The following is a 19240-nucleotide window of genomic DNA, read 5'->3' as shown; positions in this document are numbered from 1 at the left end:
TACATTACAATAAAACGGGGCGGGGGGGGGAGGCAGGAAACCTTATGTATAAGCAAAAACAAACAAACAAAAAAACTCAGCTTGGACACGTTTGCCAGGTGTTGGCCTCTGAGGATCTGGTAGCCCTGTGAGTTCCAGTGGCCACAGGGCGTGCACGGGGAAGCACAGTGGCATGTTTTCCTTGAGAGCCGCTTTGTGTCAGATCATGGCTGTCTGCGCCCTTTTCACAAGCTCTGCCTGCCTCTCAACCTGGCCTGGGAGGCGAGGAGCCGGGAGGGCTTGGTTTGGGCTGTATTGATTGAAGATCTCTGTTCCCTAAAAACCTTGAAATTCCGGTGGTATTTCTAATTTTATTTTGCATATGGGTGTGTGGTGGGAAGGTGTGTGTCTGAATTGGTGTGTGTGTGTGAGGGGAGGGAGAGAGAGAGAGAAGCTAAATGAATGTGGGAAGATGTCAGTGGGGGAAGGGAACATTCAGCCAGGGAAGAGACAGAGATCTGGCTGTAGGGTGGACAGGAACGATGATTTATTTAGAAATATAGTTGATCAACAGAAAGGGACGTTAAAGCTTTAGAGCTGGAGTTAGTAGCCCTCTCCCCTTGAGTGAATTGAGTAAGAGGAAGCATGGCCAAATGTTATTTGGTTTTCAAAATCTGGTGCTTACCCCTGACAAAATCAATAGGAAGGTCAATTTTAAAACTTCACTTTGATTCTGGCCCCATCAGAATGAGGCAGCCTAAGAACGAACACTTTCTTGCCACTTACCAGCTGTGGGACCTGAGCAAGTCACTTCACCTCTCTGTTCTCAGTATGCTCATCCATAGAATGGGATGACGACGTTACCTTGTGATGATGATGATCGGATGGGATGATGTAATCTAAGTGCCACAGGCCCAGCAGGAGATTGGATAGTGTTAGCTTCTTTCTCTTCCTCTCTCTCTTTCGGCCCTTATCATTATCCACAAGAAAGTCTCCTCTTTCCAACTAAAACGAGAGCTTTTGGTCTATGTTGGAAATATTTTTTTTGGGGGGGGGGGGTCTCCTTCATATCTCCTAGCCTGATGATTTACCCAGAAGAGACACTGAGTTCAAGTGTCTTGACGGATGAGTTGATACTGGTCTCTTTTCGGGAGGAAAAGCTATGTTACGAGGTCTTTGGAATGTCTGGTGAGGACACATTTGCCATTGATCTTGCAGTCCGCTGCCACCCACACCAACTGTAGTTTCATCCTTCACAAACAGCGTCAGAAAATAATTTATACACCTCAGTCTCCATTGCCTTTGTCATATATTCGTAGTTAGGCTCTGACTCTACCTGCAGGCTGTCCCAAGGGGGCAGTAACACAGACAGGCATCTGATTGCTGTCGAGCGCTTTCCCAGAAATATGTGCCATAAATCTTGCTATTTGGTGGTGTTATTTGAATAAAATGAGTTCTCTCCCAAGTGGCGATCATTCCATTTTGTCTCGAAATGTTGTGCACAAAGAGAGGAGCTCCATGCAGCAAGCCACGTCTGCCTTGGTGGGAAGCCGCCCACACATGTCTGTCTGGCCCTATAACTTCCCAAGAGTTTGGGGTAAAGAACATTCCAAGATGCAAGGGGCCACACCCAAGGAAGCTCTGGGGATTCTCCTTCATTGTCCTGCTCTTATTTCAGATTGATCAGGGGGAGTGGAGGATAAAGGCTGAATGGGGTCTCAAGGTTAACCAGTGTCCTGAAATTAAGGTTTTAATAGACATCCTTGGACAGGATATTCTTTACTGCCAATAGCAAGTCAGAGGCAACCACAAAGTGCTCCCCAAGTCTCAGAAGGCTTAGTGAGACGCTGTCTGGCCTACCTAGACTTGGAAAAGATATCTGTAATTTTCATCTTAGCCAATCGAGTACATGAGAATTGAATTATCGCAGATTTTCTATTTGGAGGTGATAGTTTACTTGGCCAACTATGTCTTCATTTTAACAATAACATTACTTTGATGTAATAAAGTGCTTAGTAACCTTACGAAGTACATCCACAAAAATTAAAATTTCATTCCATGAGTCTCTCAGTAGCCCCATAAACTAGCTGGGGCAAAATGATTAAACCCATTTTTCTTATGAGGAAACTGAGGTTCAAAGATTTGCTGCACATTAATTTGTAAGCCTTGCCCACGTTCAAATTAAAATGTGATTTAACATGCAGACATCTTATTGATACTTACATTTTCTAGGGCATGGCACTTACATAAAGGAAGCAGGTATATAATCTACTCCCTCAGGATAAACGATCTGCAAGATCTCTCTTTATGTAAGATCTTTATGTAAAATTATATAAATAAGTAAGCCTGCAGCACATTAATCAAATGCTCTCAAGCACTTTGTGGCTTGTGGCGCTAGAGTGTGTATGTGATGGGGGCAGTGGTGCTCACTCATCATCCAAACCCACATGTCACGGTAGAAACAGCCGGTCTGAATGTCAGCACTGGGTGACAGGTAACCCCAGCGGTCTCCCTGGTGACGGATGCCTCAGGGTGGAAACCTTGGCTTGGCTTGGCAGAGCCTTCTTTGGAGCATTCAGGCTGTGGAAGAATGAATGTGATCCTTTACCAATTAGCACTGGTTTCCAGGGAGCTCGCAGGCAGTCCTGGTGGGGAGGCCTGTGCCTGTGGACCAGGGCACAGCTCAGCAGAGGTGGTGGCAGCAAGATTAACGGGCCCTTTTGTCTCAAAGCACGCAGGAGGGAGAAAGAGGAGGTATGGGGAGGGAAAAGATGGGGAGCAGACCGGAGGAGAGGGAAATGAAGAGAGGAAAGAAAAGAAAAGGGGGGCTGCAAGAGTACACGCTCCTCTGACACAATCTCGGCTTATGTCTTCATGACCAAGGTCGAAGGTCATAGGAAGTGCAGGGAGTGATCAGCTGTCTCCTTGAGAATCCTGTAATGCCAGGTGTCCTGGATGGGAGGGAATGAGCCAGAAGGTTAACATCTCAATTAAAGGAGGAGGGACGTGAGGCCAGGAGAATGAGGTCACTGCAGTGCCCTTGGCTGTTTAGAGAACTCTTTAAAATGGTGTTATGGTCACAGAACAGCAGGCCACACAGAGCTCACAGCCCCGCCTCCATCTCCTGCCCTGTTCCAGCAGAGGTGACCGAGGCCCAGGAGAGAGGCAGTGTGGCGTGATGAAAAAAGCATGAGCTTTTGGCGTAAGCTTTGACCTGTTTTCCCATTCATTGGCTGTGTGACCTTGAGCAAGTTCCTTAGCCTCTCTGAGCCTCAAATTCCCTATCTATGTAATTAATCAATCAACTAATTAATTAGAGCTTTAAGTCGTAGAATTTGTCGTGAATTTTAAATGACAAAGATACCATATCAATAGCACCTGCCCTTTCCATTGAAATGTCCCCCAGCTACCAGCAGCCAAATAACCCTGCTTGTCATAGCACTTACTGCCTCTATGATGGTTTTGTTTGTCGGTACCTCTGTTGGCCTGTTTATTGCCCCTTTGTATCTGATAGACTCTAAACCCCCAAGGACACAGATTTACCCGTCATCTTCGTTTTTGTAACCTAGACCCAGCCCAGAGCTTGGCATACAGTGAGTGCTCAGTAATAAATATTAGAATAAACAAGAAACCGTTTCGGGGGACAAAGGGGCATGAGGGAACTATTTGGAAATCTATACTTTGATTGATGGTGGTTACATGACTATGTTTGCCAAATTGTAGAACTACACCCCTCAAAAGGGTGGATGTTACTGTATGTAAATTAGACTTCAATATCTGACCTCTAAAAAATAGGCTCGAGGGAGCAGTGGATAAACAGAATTCAACCAAACAAAGATTCATGTTTACTGACACCCGTTATGTGCCAGGTTGATAGAGGGCCAGGTACCTTCGCATTGGTTGCTGTATTTAACCCTTACAACAGCTCTGCATAATGAGAGTCTGACTCCTCCTGTTATATGGAGGGGGAAGCGGAGGCCCAGAATGGTTACAAGACAGGCCAAGATTGTAAAGCTTGCTGGCAGTAGAAACAAAATCCAGGTCACTTGCTCTCAGTGCCCAAGTCTCACCCAGTGTTTTTTCTTCTGTGCCTCTCACCCGTCAACCCTCACATGGACATAGAAATAAAGAGCCCATTTTCCTTATGGAGAGGTAACGTATTATGCTGTTGTTGATCTTTTACACTTTAGCATGAATTAGCCAGTGAGAACCTTTCCTCAGTGAAGAGGGGCAAAGACAGAAAGGGCTTTTTGCTGGAGACTAGGAGTGGGGTAGGATGGGAAGTAGAGTTAACATAAACAGGCCTGCAAAAGTGTCAGGTGGGGCCAGAGGATAGAAAGGAGCAGAAGGAGATAGAAGCTTACTTCACTCTCACATTAAAGAAGTTTCAAGGCACCAGTCTGGGACTACTGTAGAGGCTTCACAATAATGTGGGACCCAGACCCTTTCCATCTTGTTGCTCCATCATACTAAGCATGTTGCCTCATGGTTCATTAGCCACATCCTACTGGGCAGGAGCCAGAGGCTTAGGAAAATGTTTAAGAGCTGATAGCTAGTAAATGGTGAAGGACCCGAATCATCCAGGACAGATAGACATACTTTACTTGATCCAAACAGGCAAGTATACCCTACTTCATTTCTATAACCCTTGACCTCCATTGGACTGTGACCTCAGGAAGAGTAGGGACTAGGTTCTGTCCATGTGGTACCCACACTATCCAGCATGTAACCTGGCCCGTACAAGCTATTCTGGTTATGTGCACAGAGTGGAAGGAAGAATGAATGGACTCTTCAGGGGCCTGGGTGACAAAACTATGGGAGACAGATTGCTACAGATCCTCTGTATGAGCCACAGGCAAGAAAGATGAGGGCAGGACTTGAGCTGACATGGCAGCAGGGACCCTGTCATTTTTTATTCTCTCAAGTAAGAGAAGATGCATCTAGGGCTGCCTACCCATTGGTCAGGCTCTGCACTTTACAGTTCCTGGGGGCATTGTTTTCAAACTTCAGTAATCACAAATTTGTATAGTAATTATGCCAATTTTCCAGTAGATGGCGGTAAAGCATCTTGGGTTGGGGCACTTTTTTCCACGCAAATGCACTATCTGGGCGATCTGCAGTGCTGGGTGCATCTGTCTGCCACCCTCCAGTCTGCTGAAAGGTTGCCCAATACCCAGTCCCCAGCCTTGTCCCACCTCCTCTTCACTTCAAGGCTTTTCTAAATGATGCCCAGGGCCTTAGTGTTGGCCTAGGAACTTCAAGGGAAAGAGCCATTAGAGCCAGAAATCTCCAACTACATCTTTTGTCCCAAAGAAGGTAATGTTTGTGATCAGAAGCCCTGGGTTCAAGTCCAGCGTGTCCTAGTGCGTGGTCTTGGGCAAATGGCCTTGTAATTCTGGAACTAGCTTCCTGTTCAGGAAAGAGTGCAGGAATAACCCCTGCCCTGAACGTGGCCATACACTGCTGGCTGCAAAGCACCTCTGCCCAGGACTTCCCAGGTGACCCTGGGAAGGCATTCTGCACTATTGGGGCAGGGGCGTACTGCAGATCATGTGACTCCAGTTTTGTCATCTGCCACCTCCAGCCATCTTCTCCTAGGGGATCTCTCTTCTGGTCTCCACCATCCCCCCATCCCCAGGGGTTGCTTTGGCCCCCTTCAGTCTCTGCTCCAAACTCCTTAGTCCAGTAGAGTAAGTCAGCCAGTCAAGAAATATTCATTGAGCATCTACTATGTGCTGGGGGCTGAGCCAGTGTCTTCCGGTTGCTTATAGTCCCAGGTGGGGCAATACAGTCAGCATAGTCACCATCTTGTTTCTGAATCTTCAGACCTCATCCCATTCCTATGGGACTCTAAGGAGAAAGAGGCCTTGCCCAGTCCCCTTCCTTCCAACTTCCCAGGCCACTTAATGACGATATTATCTTTGACCCCCACCACTATAAACATCCTCTAAGGTCTAGAGAGGCTTAGCTGGGGTCTTCCCTGCCCCTCTCCTACTGAGGGAAGCCCAAGTCAGGGAAGCAGAGAACAAACTCACTATGGGTTCACCTAGAATTTGGTTTGGCTGTGAAGGGGCAAGAAACCCAATAGTGGTGGTGGCTTAAATTAGGTAGACATGTATTGCCCTCTCAAGTAAATGAAGTCCAGAGCCAATACGGTCGCTCTACAGTATCAGGAAGGACCCAAACCCTTTCTAGTACCCTGTTCTGTCATCCCTCGGGTTTAGTTCTCATCATATGGTGGAGGTGGCAGTTTAGGGCTGGCAAAGCCCTTCGTGATATCAGGACTGAGCCTCCTTCTGTATCATTTCCCCGTCATTCTCAGCATGCAGCTTCCACCTCATGGTCCAAAATGGCTGCTCAAGCTCCAGCCATCAGGTCAACCTTCCAGCAGCATAAAGCAGGAAAGAAGGCTGAGCAAGGGGGTAATCTCTCTGCTTAAGGACACTCCCTGGGAGTTACTCATGATACTTCCATTGGTTAGAACTTAGTTATATGACTATGTATAGAAGAAAGAAGGCTGAGAAATTAGTCTTTATTCAAGGTAGGTCCAATTCCTGGGGAAGGAAAGGGGAATGGTTATTGAGCAACCATGAGAATTCTCTGCCACCTCTTGCCTATGAGGTTCCATCTGCCTACAGAGGGTGCCTCTACCTAGCAGTCTCCTCAGACTAAATTAGCCAGGAAAATAACCTAATAACCATAAGATCACAAAACAATAATTATACAAAGACAGTAATGAGGTAATTTGCTCTCCGAGTATAAATGACATTTGTGTTTGGCTGTGATTATCATCATTGCCAACATTCAGTACTGTCAACCCCCGTGCTTTCAGCTGCCCACAGGCCTGATCCTGCTGGTCCACAGTATCCACTCTGTCACCCCTGACACAACCCCCCACGCACCCAGCACTGTCCCCTCCTCCCTTTCTGGAATGAAATCCAGGGGAGCAGTGAGGGGGAGGCCCCGCGGAGCTGCTGCACAGCGGGATCAGGAGGCGGTTGCCTTGGTGAGTTCGGCAAAGAGGCCTCAGACTCCGTTAAATGTATTTTCCTGACGGGTCTTCTCTTTCTTGCTTAGGAGACATCTCTTGGGGGCTGAGTCCTTTCAGTCCCACCTTATCTCTCCTCTCCCACTTTTAAAACACTCATTTCTCTGATCATTACCTATTCCTGGAAGAAGGGGACCTCAAGCCCTCAGGCACCCTAGGGTGTGAGGGAGGACTGCATGTTGGCACTGTTTCCCACTGCACCCTCACACCAGCCCTGCACCTCAGGTTCTCCATCCCCATTTGACAGATGAAGCCACGGAGCCTGAGAGCTGTTAGCCCATTGGCCCTGCTCCCCTGGCTCTTAGGTGGCAGCTCTGGGAATGGAAATAGCTCTCTGACCATAAAGCCCACAACACCTCCATGAGTTATCTGTCCCAGGTAAGATTCTGAGGGCAGGATTTCAAGCAGGCTGCCAGATGGCAGAGGAGATGTCTGGGGCAAGACGATGTTTACAAAAAGTGAAGGGATTAAGAAAAGAAAAAAAATTCATAGACACAAGCAGCAGTGTGGTGGTTACCAGAGGGAAAGTGGGGTGGGGGAGGTAGGAGAGGGTAAAGAGGGGATAAATGGTGGTGGGAGGAGACGACTTGGGGTGGTGAACACACAATACAATACCCAGATGATGTTATAGAATGTACACCTGAGAAATGTGTACAATGTTATTAATCAATGTCACCCTAATAAGTTTAAAAAAAAGAAAATGTTTGCAGCAGTGACTGTCCTCCCCCCTACTCTCTGCTTTTCAGGGATAAGCTTGGAGCAGGGAGAGAAAACACAACCTTGCTGTAATGTTGGCATTAAGCCACGTAACTGGCCTGCCATTTGGGGGGACACTTGAGAGAAGTGCCCCCCTGAGATGCCTGCCCCATGCTCCCTGCCTGCTTCCCCACGCTCCAATCCCTGATCTCCAGGGACACTGGCTCCGCCATCTCTCCCACTCCCCACACTCCCGCAGTCATTCCTCCCCTTAGCAAGGGAGGCTCATACCCCTGCCCTTAGTTCCCTATTCCACCACTTGGCTCCTCCCTCCCTACTCCCCAGTCCCAGAGCTTCTAGATCAGGGTCATGCTGGGAACTTCTCCGCTCTGCAAGGGCCAGTTCCCCAGAGAGTCCTGCACCTGGAGGCCTGTCTGGGCAGCATGCTCCCCTCCCACACAGCTCCATTCACCAATCTAGGAGGGAGAGAAGCGGGTGGGGGCTGGGAGGGCAGTTAGGGGCTAAGGCCGGCTCAGCCTACATCCTGAATTAGGACTTGGGGAGCAGGAGCTGGAAGTTCTGAAAGCTTATATACATACATCTGCTCCTACATACAAATACATACTCACACACATGTCGGCATGCTTGTACTCACACACCCAAACATTCATAAATACATACACACACACACACACACACACACACACACACACCTTAGTTCAAATTCTTCTAAGGCAGTACACACTTGTGGTCCAGAGTCTGAGCTCTGAGATCAGACGTGTGCTTCCCACACTGCAATAAAGCTTTTTAAACCACGGCTTCTCGTTTCAGAAGGCAGCAGGAGATCTGAACAACACGGGGATGCAGTCAGTGCAGGGTCAGCTTCCCACCGCCAGCTCCCGTCTCTTGTTCCCTCCCCCGCGGCAACTGTTGTCACCACTTCATTGTGTCTCCTTCCAGAGCTGGTCTCAGTTGACAGCCTCTATTTCAGGACATGCTTACTCACATGCACACACGCACACACGGCAGGCCACTGGCACATGCTCTGCACTCTGCTCTAGTTCCTGTTTGTGTGAACGCGCCCTCCGGGCCATCTGCAGTGCTGGTGCCCGTCTGCCAGGCTCAGGCTGCTGAAAGTTTGCCCGAAACCCTTTCCCAGCCCCATTGCGGTACAACGCACCTCGGCCTATCTGGTGGCGGCCTGGTGTCCCATCACGCAGGCGCACCTCGCGGTATTTACTGTGCCTGACCGGGTGAGCACGACTGTTTCAGCCGCTTGTGTGCTTTATCTGCTGCCACCTGTGTTCTTTGGGAAGGGTGTTGCTCTTTGGGAGTGTCTGTGTGTACACAGTAGCCCACGTGGGCGTGCACATCCGTCAGAAGTGGGTGTGAAGGTGTGACCTGGGGCGGTCATTTGGCCTCTGGTACCTCACTTTCTGAATCTGTAGATGGAGACAGTCAGAGCATGGACCGCAAAGGGTGAGGAGGCGCTAGCACAGTGCCCAGCACATGACAACCAACTGTAAATGTCAGCTCCTGAGAGGAGGAGCCCAGGAACGGGGTCAGTGAGGGCCCAGCTGCCTGGCAGGAGGCTGCCAGCTCCCCTGTTCAAGGCCACCAAGGTTAGATCGCAGGGCCTCAGCCTGGGAAGTCCCACACCCTTGTGATTGGGCCAGAGAGATCTGTGCCCCTGGCCAGCAGGCCAGCAGTGTGGCTGCCACAGGGAGGAGAGAGGGGAGTGAGTTAGGGGGTGTTAGGGAGCCCAGCAGCTGTACCGGAGCAGAGTGAGGAGCAGGCCTGGCTTTCCTGCTGAGTCATTCCCATGGGGCTTTGAAGGAGGGGGTAGGCCTGCTGAGAGAGAGAGAGAGAGAGAGAGAAGGGAGGGGGAGAGGAGTGAAGAGGAAAGGGGGAGAGGGGGAGAGAGAGAGAGAGAGAGAGAGAGAGAGAGAAGAGACTTACTTGCAGCACACACACACACACACACACACACACACACCCCATCCTCCCAGCTTGAGGAAAAGGAGCCCCTCCCAACAGAGTGAGGCTTTGTTCTCTATCAAATGTAAAAGGCACGGAAACAAAGGCAAGGCTGCTCCTGCTGCCCCCTCCCCCAGCTGCCATTTCTTACCCACTGTCCAGTCCTGCCCCTGCCCCTAGGACCACCGTCTTGGATGGCCCAGGATGACAGGCCCGGGGACAAGCTGGCCACCCTACTTTCCCTTCTCCATTTCCCTCCTCTTCCTGCACCTGCCCCCTGGTCCAGTTCCCCTGTCATCACCCCAGCATGACTCCTGGGGGTGATAGAAGCTTCTTGGCTCTGAGGGGTGCTTCGACTTTGATGAGACTAGTGCTGTGGGGTACAGAGATACGAGAGGCTGGGTCCCTGTGCCCAGAGAGGCTTATACTCTGGGGGTACAGGATGGGGAGGCTGAGAACAGAGTTGTCTGCCAGAGCTGGGTGGGTGCTGGGTGACGGGGTGGGTCTGCCTGTGACACCTGTAAGTGACAGGGCTCTGGATGGGCTAGAGACTCAGAGGGCAGGCTGCATGGGGGACATCATGATTCCTTCCACTAAAAGTCCCTTTTTGTCTTAGAACAAAACTCCAGCACCTGACTGTTGTCTAACACCCGGCTTTACACCCTTCTGGACATGTTTCTATTCACATGGACCTGTTTATGGAAAAGTCTGAATCTGACAGGATTCAAACAGGAAATGTTTTTGCTCTGTCTCTTATCTCAGCCTTCGACTATGCGTGGTTAAATCTCTTCTCCTGGCCCTGAACAATATTCCTGGTAGATTCTTAGTTTTCTGATAAGATTTCCCAGTTGTTGTTTTTTTTCGGTTATTAAGAATCCAGATCAGTCCAGTCCAATTTAAAAGTTAAACATCATATGCAAATGCAGGGCAAGTCCCCTCTGCCCCCAGTGCCCAGCAAGTCTGGGAAGGGGGCTGGATCCTCTCCCCCACCCCCTCGCCATCAGAGTGCTTTCACCTCCAGGGTTTGACCTGTGGGCGTGGGGAGGGAGGGTAAGAGGGAAATGAGAGCTAGAGGGGAGCAGCCACAGGCCTAGACTCTTGGCCAACCCTCCCTGTGATCAGAGCCTCTTGGGTGACAGGTTTCCAAGTGGGGTGAGGGGTTGAGTTCTCTTGGGAAAGGGCTTCTCCGGCTAGACTTTTCCCAACACACCCTGGCAACGTGAACCCCAGAGGCCCACCGCTGTAATCCCCTGCCCAGCTACCTCCCCAGCGTTTACCTGAGCCTCAGGAGACTCCTGCAGCCTGCCCTGGACAAATGACACATGGAGGCACGCAGGTCACCTCCACTGTCCCTGCTCTACCCATTCTCCTTCCCAACCTCCTTCCTATAAGACACAGGACTGGTGGGCCTGTCCTCAGGCACCAAGCTGAGAGATGGGATGCCAGCCCCACCCCTCACAGGCACCCCACTCTCTGTGACTAAGTTTCTAGGAGCCCTTCCCCCACTTGCCCTAGCCTGGGAACCTCTGACCTGTGTAGTCAGTTGTACAGGGCCCCATGCCCGGAAGCGCCCCGCGCTAATGGTCTAATGCTCTGCTGTCTTGAAATTCTTCATCATTTTTGAACAAGGGCTCACTCATTTTTATTTTTCATGCCCCCTCCTCCCAAATTATGGTTCTGGAACTGCAAATGCCCCAGGAAGTGCCACACTTCACAGTGATCCCCACCTCTCTTTAGCCGAGGGCTGCCCGACACCCCTGGTCCTCCCATTCTGCTGTCGAACCCATGTGGGGAAATTTTAATTTCAGGTATTATACTTTTCAACTTCAGAATGTCTATTTGTTGTTGTTTTTTAAATATATATATATATATATATATATATATATATATAATTGATTTCAGAGAGGAAGAGAGAGGGAGAAATAGAAACATTAATGAGAGAGAGATTCATTGCTTGGCTGCCTCCTGCATGTCCCCTACTGGGAATGGAGCCTGCAACCTGGGCATGTGCCCTGACCAGGAATCGAACCCTGCCCTGGACAAATGACACATGTCCAGAGTCGATGCTCAACCACTGAGCCATGCCGGCCGGCCTTTTTGTTGTTTTAGTTTCTATCTCTTTATTGCTGTTCTGTTTGGTGAGACATCATTCTCCCGGTTTTCTTGAGCTCTTTAAGCATATTTAAAATGGATGATTTAAAATCTTTTTAAGGAAGTCCAATGTCTGGGCTTCTCAGGAACAATTTCTTTTCATCACTTCTTTTCTTGTATATGGGCCATATTTTTTTGTTTCTTTCAATGCCTCATGATTTTTTTTTGTTAAAAACTAGAAACTTTGAATATTATAATGTGGCAACTCTGGGAATCAGATTCTTCCCCTCTCAGGGGTTTGCTGTTGCTGCTTGTTGTAGTAGCAGGTGTTGTGTATTGAAAGTTTTTTCTGAGCTAATTTTGTACAATCTACACTTTTGGTGTATGTGGCCACCGACATCCCTATTCCATTAGCTTTGTGGGCAGCTAGTGATTTAATAGAGATTTCTTTAAACATCCGGAACAGATCTCCCCCTCCATGCTGACTAAGTTTCTGTGTTTGTGTCAGGGCATGCCTTCAAACCTCCGGCAGGCAGCTTACAACGGTGCCTTCATGCTCACCTTCTGCTGGCACCAGGAATCAAACCCAATAGTGGAAGGAGACAGAGGCCAGGCACAGGAGGGAGCTTGGGGTGCACCACACAGCAACGAATAAACAACAACTGCATACTACAGCATGACCGGATCTTTAACAGTTAATGCTGAGTGAAAGAAGCCCAAGATGAAGTATATAGAGACTGTTTCCATGAATGTCCGCTTAAAAAACTGACCAAACCGCCCAGCCGGCACGGCTCAGTGGCTAAGTAAGCATCAACCCATGAACCAGGAGGCAGCTGATCAATGATTCTCTCTCATCACTGATGTTTCTCTCTCTCTCCCTTCCTCTCTCTGAAATAAATAAAAACATATTAATAAGACACACAGACCAAACCAAACTATATTGATGAGGGATGATGACATGATAAAGAAAAAGAAGGAAAAATTACCATTAAGGTCAGGAGAGGGTTATCTCCGGGTGGGAGACAGGTGGAGGAGAAAGGGGTGTGATTGGAAACAAGGTACCTGGTGATGATGTTTCATTTCTTGCATCGGGTAGAGGCTACCCAAGTGCTTGCTTTATGCATATTCATTATAGTGCTCATTTTCTATATACTTCTCTGTATGTGTATTATATTTCACAGAGTTAATCGTTTATAAACAAAGACAGGGTTCATTACGGAAAGCAGCTGCCAACGCCCAGTGATGAGCACAACAAAGCTACCTTTAGGAGCCTGGCCAGGGAGCTCAGAGGAAATCCAATAGGAAAGGCATGTTCTGTCCCAGATCTGCTGGGGAGGGTCTTTAACCTCAATAAAATATCAACACAGGGACCCAGTATATACATATTGATTTCAGAGAGAAAGGAAAAGGGAGAGAAAGATAGAAACATCAATGACGAGAGAGAATCATAGGTCGCCCTCCCCTGCATGCCCCCTACTGGGGATTAAGCCTGCAACCTGGGCATGTTCCCTGATTGGGAATCGTGACCTCCTGGTTCATAGGTCGATGCTCAACCACTGAGCCACACCGGCCGGGCTGGACCCAAGTGTGTTTTAAGGACCTAATCCTGCAGGGCATCAGCCAGGGTCAAGAGGGAATTGAAGTGAGGTGGCACAGGCTTCCCACCTCAGATCTACCTGGAAATGCTGTTTAGGTAAATTCTGCCTGGGAAACCCTCCCTCTCAGATGTCATCAGGATTCCAACACAACAGTGGAACTTCCTTTGTGATGTCATCAACATTGGCCTCGGACCTGGCCCATCAGAAGTTTCCAGTATTGATAACTGCTGGTGGCTGTTGGGAGTGGCTGACAATGACTTCGCACCAATCACGGATCTCCCCTTTTCCAGGAGAGAAGTACCGGTAAAAGGGACTTCCACTAGCTAAGAGCGCCTGCCTACTGGGGTCTTGGTGAGTGGGGCCCTGTCCGAGCCAGAGGGAAGGGGGACAGGGAGGCCGGGCTGTGCCAGCAGAGGGGAGGCCCCGATTCTCTGCCGTGGAGGGCAAAGAGGTTAGAGGGCCCTGCTTTCTCCACTCTGGCCCCACCGACTTGGGGGAATGCTAGTTTCTAATCAGGGGTCTGTGCTGTGTTCTGGACCTAAAGTTGAGGTCTGGCCTAAGCCCAAAGTGTGGTTAATCAGAGGAGACTAGAAAGTAGTTTTCCACTTCAATACGTTGCTCCCCTCCCATCTGTACCGGACATCGAATCCTCTTCCGTTTGGAAAGGCAGGTTAAGGGTGTGATAGAAGCCTGAGCTCCCAGTGGGCCCACTGCCTTGGAGAGTCTCCATCTGGCTCTTGGGGACAGGGGATACCCTAGAGCAGCGGTTCTCAACCTGTGGGTCTCGACCCCTTTGGTGGTCAAACGACCCTTTCACAGGGGTCGCCTAAGACCATCCTGCATATCAGATATTTACATTACGACTCATAACAGTAGCAACATGACAGTGATGAAGTAGCAACGAAAATAATTTTATGGTTGGGTCACAACATGAGGAACTGTATTTAAAGGGCCAGAAGGTTGAGAACCACTGCAGAGTATCTGGATTGTCACTTCATGTGTGAACAGTGATGTGGTTCTACTTTGCAAATACTGTCTCTGTCAGTGACATAGTTTGCATTCTGACTCCTACAACAAAACCTGCCGCGTTTCATTCCCATCCCCCCTGCGAACTCCCACCTCACCCTACTTACTCCCTGCCTGTCAGTCCCACAAAGCACCAGGCCCTGGAGAGATGGGACATGAGTGTGGCTCTCCTGCCCCAAAGCCTAAAATCACTGGAGTTGGCCCGGCCGGTGTGGTTCTGTGGTTGAGCGTTGACCCATGAACCAGGAGGTCGCAGTTCGATTCCTGGTCAGGGTACATGCCTGTGGGGAGCGTACAGGGGGCAGCCAATCAATGATTCTCTCTCATCATTGATGTTTCTATCCCTCTCTCCCTCTCCCTTCGTCTCTCCGAAATCAATAAAAACATTAAAAATAAAATAAATCACTCGAGTTGAACTGACGAGAAACAGAGAACACACCTTGCGGACTCTTTCCTGAGCCTTCCACCTCTTTCTTCCCTCTCACTTGGAGTTTTCCTGATCATCAGGTGTGGGCAGTGCAGAAAGGCCAGTGCAGTGGTGTAGATTGTGCACAGCTGTGTTTGTTTTAAGCAATTACAATCCGTTCTGCAATGAATAGTTTTGTGCGCAGGTTTTTCCGAGCTCAGGGGAGAGTTCCCGATGAAATGACTTCCAGACCACGGGGTGAGGCCCCAGGACCACCGTGGACGCACACACTCTTGGCCGAGAGGCTGTGCCTTTGCAGCTCTTCACCAGAATGGTCTAGGACCCCCAGCAGTTTCACTAATCAGTATTTCAAATCCGCTAGCAGGCCTCTGCCAAGCTCTGGCATCCAAGGTAACACAGACTTTACTCCCATAGCCATTAAGAAGTATCTGTGCTGGAGACTAAGAATAAAAAGAAAAAAAAAGAAACAATCTGACCTTCACAGGACTTATAATCTAGTGGAAGATAAAAATAAATATCAATGAATCAAAATCTTTCTGCCCCTTGAGAAAAAGTATCATCTTGAGTTTTTCGGATGCCGAAGATTTTTACCCATAAGCATACAAGTTTTATTTTATGTTAACCATTTTTGTCCAAAAACGCTTTCTAAATATATCATATAATTGCTTTCCTTTTAAAATAAAATTTCAATCAGAACATTATATTTCTCCTAATGACTCAGGGTTGTTGTCAGTAGCATATCTCCAGTGTTACCCTGTAATACAATGATGTCCCCAAGCCTCATGGAATGACTATGAACCAAATGGCCCCAAACTTCTGAGTTTTCACAGTTGTCCTATTTCCTCTGCTCTTGACTTTTGCTGATTTCATGGTGCTTGCTTTTTTTTTTTTTTTTATGTCCTTTCTTATTCCAGTATGCCCCTGCTCATCCGTGTGGACTTGAAAATCAGGAGGCTAGGTTTATCAGTGAGGTTATTGGTTCAGCTGCTGTCATAGAGACCAGGGTGGTCAGCAGTCCAGGGCTCTTCTCCTCCAGGTCAGCATGAACTCAGGTTCTTAATGTCTTGTTGATTGGCCAACCTTAGGGTGTTGACTTTGTTGGCATCATCAGAGCTGCCTGTCACTTCCATCCCCATGCCCACAGTCCAGTTTGCACAAGGGGAAGTGGACAGCATGCAGCTTCTTTTTAAGAACGTGGCCAGCCCTGACCGGTTTGGCTCAGTGGATAAAGCGTCGGCCTTCGGACTCAAGGGTCCCAGGTTTGATTCCGGTTAAGGGCATGTACCTTGGTTGCGGGCACATCCCCAGTAAGGAGTGTGCAGGAGGCAGCTGATCGATGTTCCTCTCTCATCGATGTTTCTAACTCTCTATCCCTCTTCCTTCCTCTCTGTGAAAAATCAATAAAATATATTTAAAAAAAGAAAAAAGAATGTGGCCAGCCCAGCCGGAGTGGCTCACTCGGTTGAGCATTTTGTCCCATGCACCAAAAGGTTGCCCGTTTGATTCCCCATCCAGGCACATACCTGGGTTTCAGGTTTGATCCCCAGTCGGGGACTGTATGGAAGGCAACCAATCGATGTTTCACTCTCATCTCTCTCTATCTATCTATCTCTCTATCCCTCTCCCTCTCTCCCTCCCTCCTTCCCTCCATCCTTCTCTCCCTCCTCTCTCTAAGCATGTCTAGGTGAGGATTAAAAATAAAAGAGTAAAGAATGTGTCCCAGAAGCAAACATATCCCTTCCATTCACATTCGTTTGGCTAGAACTTAGTTGTATTAGTCACAGTCACTCACTGAGGTAGGTACTATGATTTGGCTCCTTTCAGTTGCCTATGGTGCCCATTTTACAGATGGGAAAATTAGTCTCAGAGTGGTTAAGGAACTAGTACAAGGTCACACAGCAAGTAAGAGGCAGAGCCCAGATTTAAATCAAGGTTCAACTGTATCCAAAGACCATGCTCTCCCCACGTAACACAGAGCCTTTCTAAAGGAACAGCCATTACCTCCATGCACAAGACCCTTGGTTCTTCCTCCCTGGGGTCAGACACTTGTCACGAGGAAGCTGACAGAGGACAAACTGCTTCTGTCCAGGTTCTACTCTCCCCCCAGTACCATCACAGCAGCAACTAATGTTTACTGAGCATCACCCATTTTGTATACAGTATCTCATTTAACCCTCACAACCATGATTTAAGGTTGTTATTATTTCCCCCATTTTATAGATGCAAAGAATGAAGATTAGAGAGGTCAAGTCCTGTATTTAAGTGGCCCAGATGTGATTCAAATCAAGGCAGCTAGAGTTCTTAAACACTGTTCTTATATGTATCTGGCTTATCTTTGTTATCCTAGAAGAGAGTGACAGAAATGTTTGGACCAGAGGGACCTTAGACCCCGACTAGCCCAATGCTTTCTGTATTATAGATGAGAGGGAAAACAGAGAGATCAAGCGAGTTACCCAAGATTGCACAGCACACTAACAGCTGAGCCAGGGCTAGAACCAGACCCCTGATGCCCTTTTGCTCCCATACAATAGATGGCCAAAAGCCTGACTGTCCCATGAAAGAATAAAAACTAATGAATGGGTGAGAGAGAGAAGAAATGGACAGACAGAATGTGTCTTGTGGCTCACTTTGAATTTTCATAGAGCGGCTGGATCAGAAGAACCAGAGGGTAGGGATTGGGGGTGGGAGGCAGGTGCTTGGCAAGGAGAGACATAATCAGGGTGTGCCCACCTGGAGGGGGCACTGTGCTGCTGGGTATGGGGAACCAACCCATGAAAGCATAGCTACCCTTTGAGCCCCGCCCCCTTAACCCTGTGTTCACACTGCTGCCTCCATCACTTTCTTAGTATATTGCTAACATCTCTAACAATTTCTTCCCATTATAACACATGGGAAGAGAGCCACGTTCACATCCTGTTTAGCAGTCCTCCTCTCCCATTAGCTTTTGTACAGCAAGTCCTGGACAATGTCTATTAGATAAACGCACCTAGGCCCCTCCCTGGGAGAGAGCGAGAGTGGCTGTTGACTACTGCCCCTTACCTTTCACACTGACCTTTGGGGGTTCAGACACTGGCTCCTGCCTCCAAACTAGTCCCCTCTAGTAGAGTGGCCAGGATTTCGATGAAACGGGAGACCTGCAGACTGTGCCCCACAGCAAACTGGACACGACCCAGCCCACTCCCTTGGACTTCCCGAGCAAGCGGGGCGATGGCCAGTGTGTGGATCTTTCCTTCGCTGGGGAAGAAGGAGGCGGAAACAGCCATTGGGCCAGTGCCAGAAGCTGGTCCCTGGGTGGGGCCGAGCGCTGCTACCTTTGTGGGGTTGTGCGTTTTGGGGTGTTCTGTGTTTATGCTTTGGCTGGCAGGGTTGGGGAGGTTGGTAAGGAACATGCCTCCGTGGACAGCTAGGGTCAGGTGAGAGCTGGAAGGTAGGCAGAGAGGAGCAAGACAGCAGGCAGACAGGGACCCGTAGCCTGTGTGTTTGCGGTGGTAATTTGCAGACGGTTCCTGGTCTAGGTCTCTGAGGCGGAGCCTGGGCCTCTGTCTGAGATGGTCCCGCCCGGGTTTCCCCAGCGGCGGGGTCAGAGCAGCCTGGGGCGGGGCCAAGGTCGGCTCCAGCCCGGGAGGAGCCGGGATGCCGCTCCCACGGTGCTGCCGGGGGGGAATTTGCCGACTGTCCCTTGGCAGTGGGGCTGGCTTCACCCACCCGGTGAGGAGGAGGACCCGCTGGCAGTCTCCTCCCAGATCCGGAGCGAGTGTCTGTCACCGCATCTCCGCGGCCTGAACACCTTGCCTGGGGCTGGGCCGTGGCACGGAGGGCGCAGAAGTGGTGAGCACGCGGGTGGTTGGAGCCCCGCATCGGGGTGGGAGAAGGAGCGCAGAATCCGGGTCTTCCACGAGGTGGGGGTGGGAGGGGGGGGGTCGGCGTGCTCTGTGCTGTCAGGGACCTCTCAGTGGGAGGGGTGGGGGTGGGGGCGACTGCGCCACACTCCTTTGCCTCGCTGGCTGTGGCCCGGCCTGGACCCAGGGGAGGGTGGATGGAATGAGCCGCCAACTGGGGAGGGCGGAGGACCGTGTGGCCGTGTCTGGGTCGATCGTCTTCCCGGGTGGTGGAGGAGGAGGGTGGTGGGGGAGGAGGGTGGGCGGGAGGCTTGCCTGGGGGTCCCCGGCCGCCTGCTGACAGCCAGCTGGGAGCTGCCTCCCTGGACCACCCCCACCCAGGGATTCCCCCTGGCTGTGCCGCCCACTCTCGGGCTGAGCTGGGAGGGGTGCGCGCTGCCTCTGCGATCTTCTCCACCGTGAGGAGGTACCACAGCGTCGCCACTGAGCTGATAGGGTCGCATTCTATGCTGGGTAGGCTGGGCTCCCGGGCCCCCAGGGGCAAAGGATGCTGCCTTTT

General features: G+C 49.8%; 1 protein-coding gene across 3 annotated transcripts in view; it reads left to right on the top strand.

Moving 5' to 3' along the window:
* The first annotated feature begins 18449 nt into the window (after nt 1-18449).
* TMEM63C (transmembrane protein 63C) overlaps nt 18450-19240 on the top strand; it is a 67092-nt gene continuing 66301 nt past the window's right edge. For all 3 annotated transcript variants that reach the window (XM_070416051.1, XM_070416041.1, XM_070416031.1), the window contains exon 1: nt 18450-18670. The gene's annotated coding sequence lies outside the window, so the exon portion shown is untranslated. The remainder of the gene's footprint in view (nt 18671-19240) is intronic.

This window comes from Myotis yumanensis, unplaced genomic scaffold (assembly GCF_028538775.1).
Source record: "Myotis yumanensis isolate MYYU_CA2020_CCGP unplaced genomic scaffold, mMyoYum1.0.hap1 SCAF_1, whole genome shotgun sequence".
NCBI classification, from domain to species: domain Eukaryota; kingdom Metazoa; phylum Chordata; class Mammalia; order Chiroptera; family Vespertilionidae; genus Myotis; species Myotis yumanensis.
The sequence above is the reverse complement of the archived record's forward strand: the minus strand, read 5'-3'. Positions and strand labels throughout refer to the sequence as shown.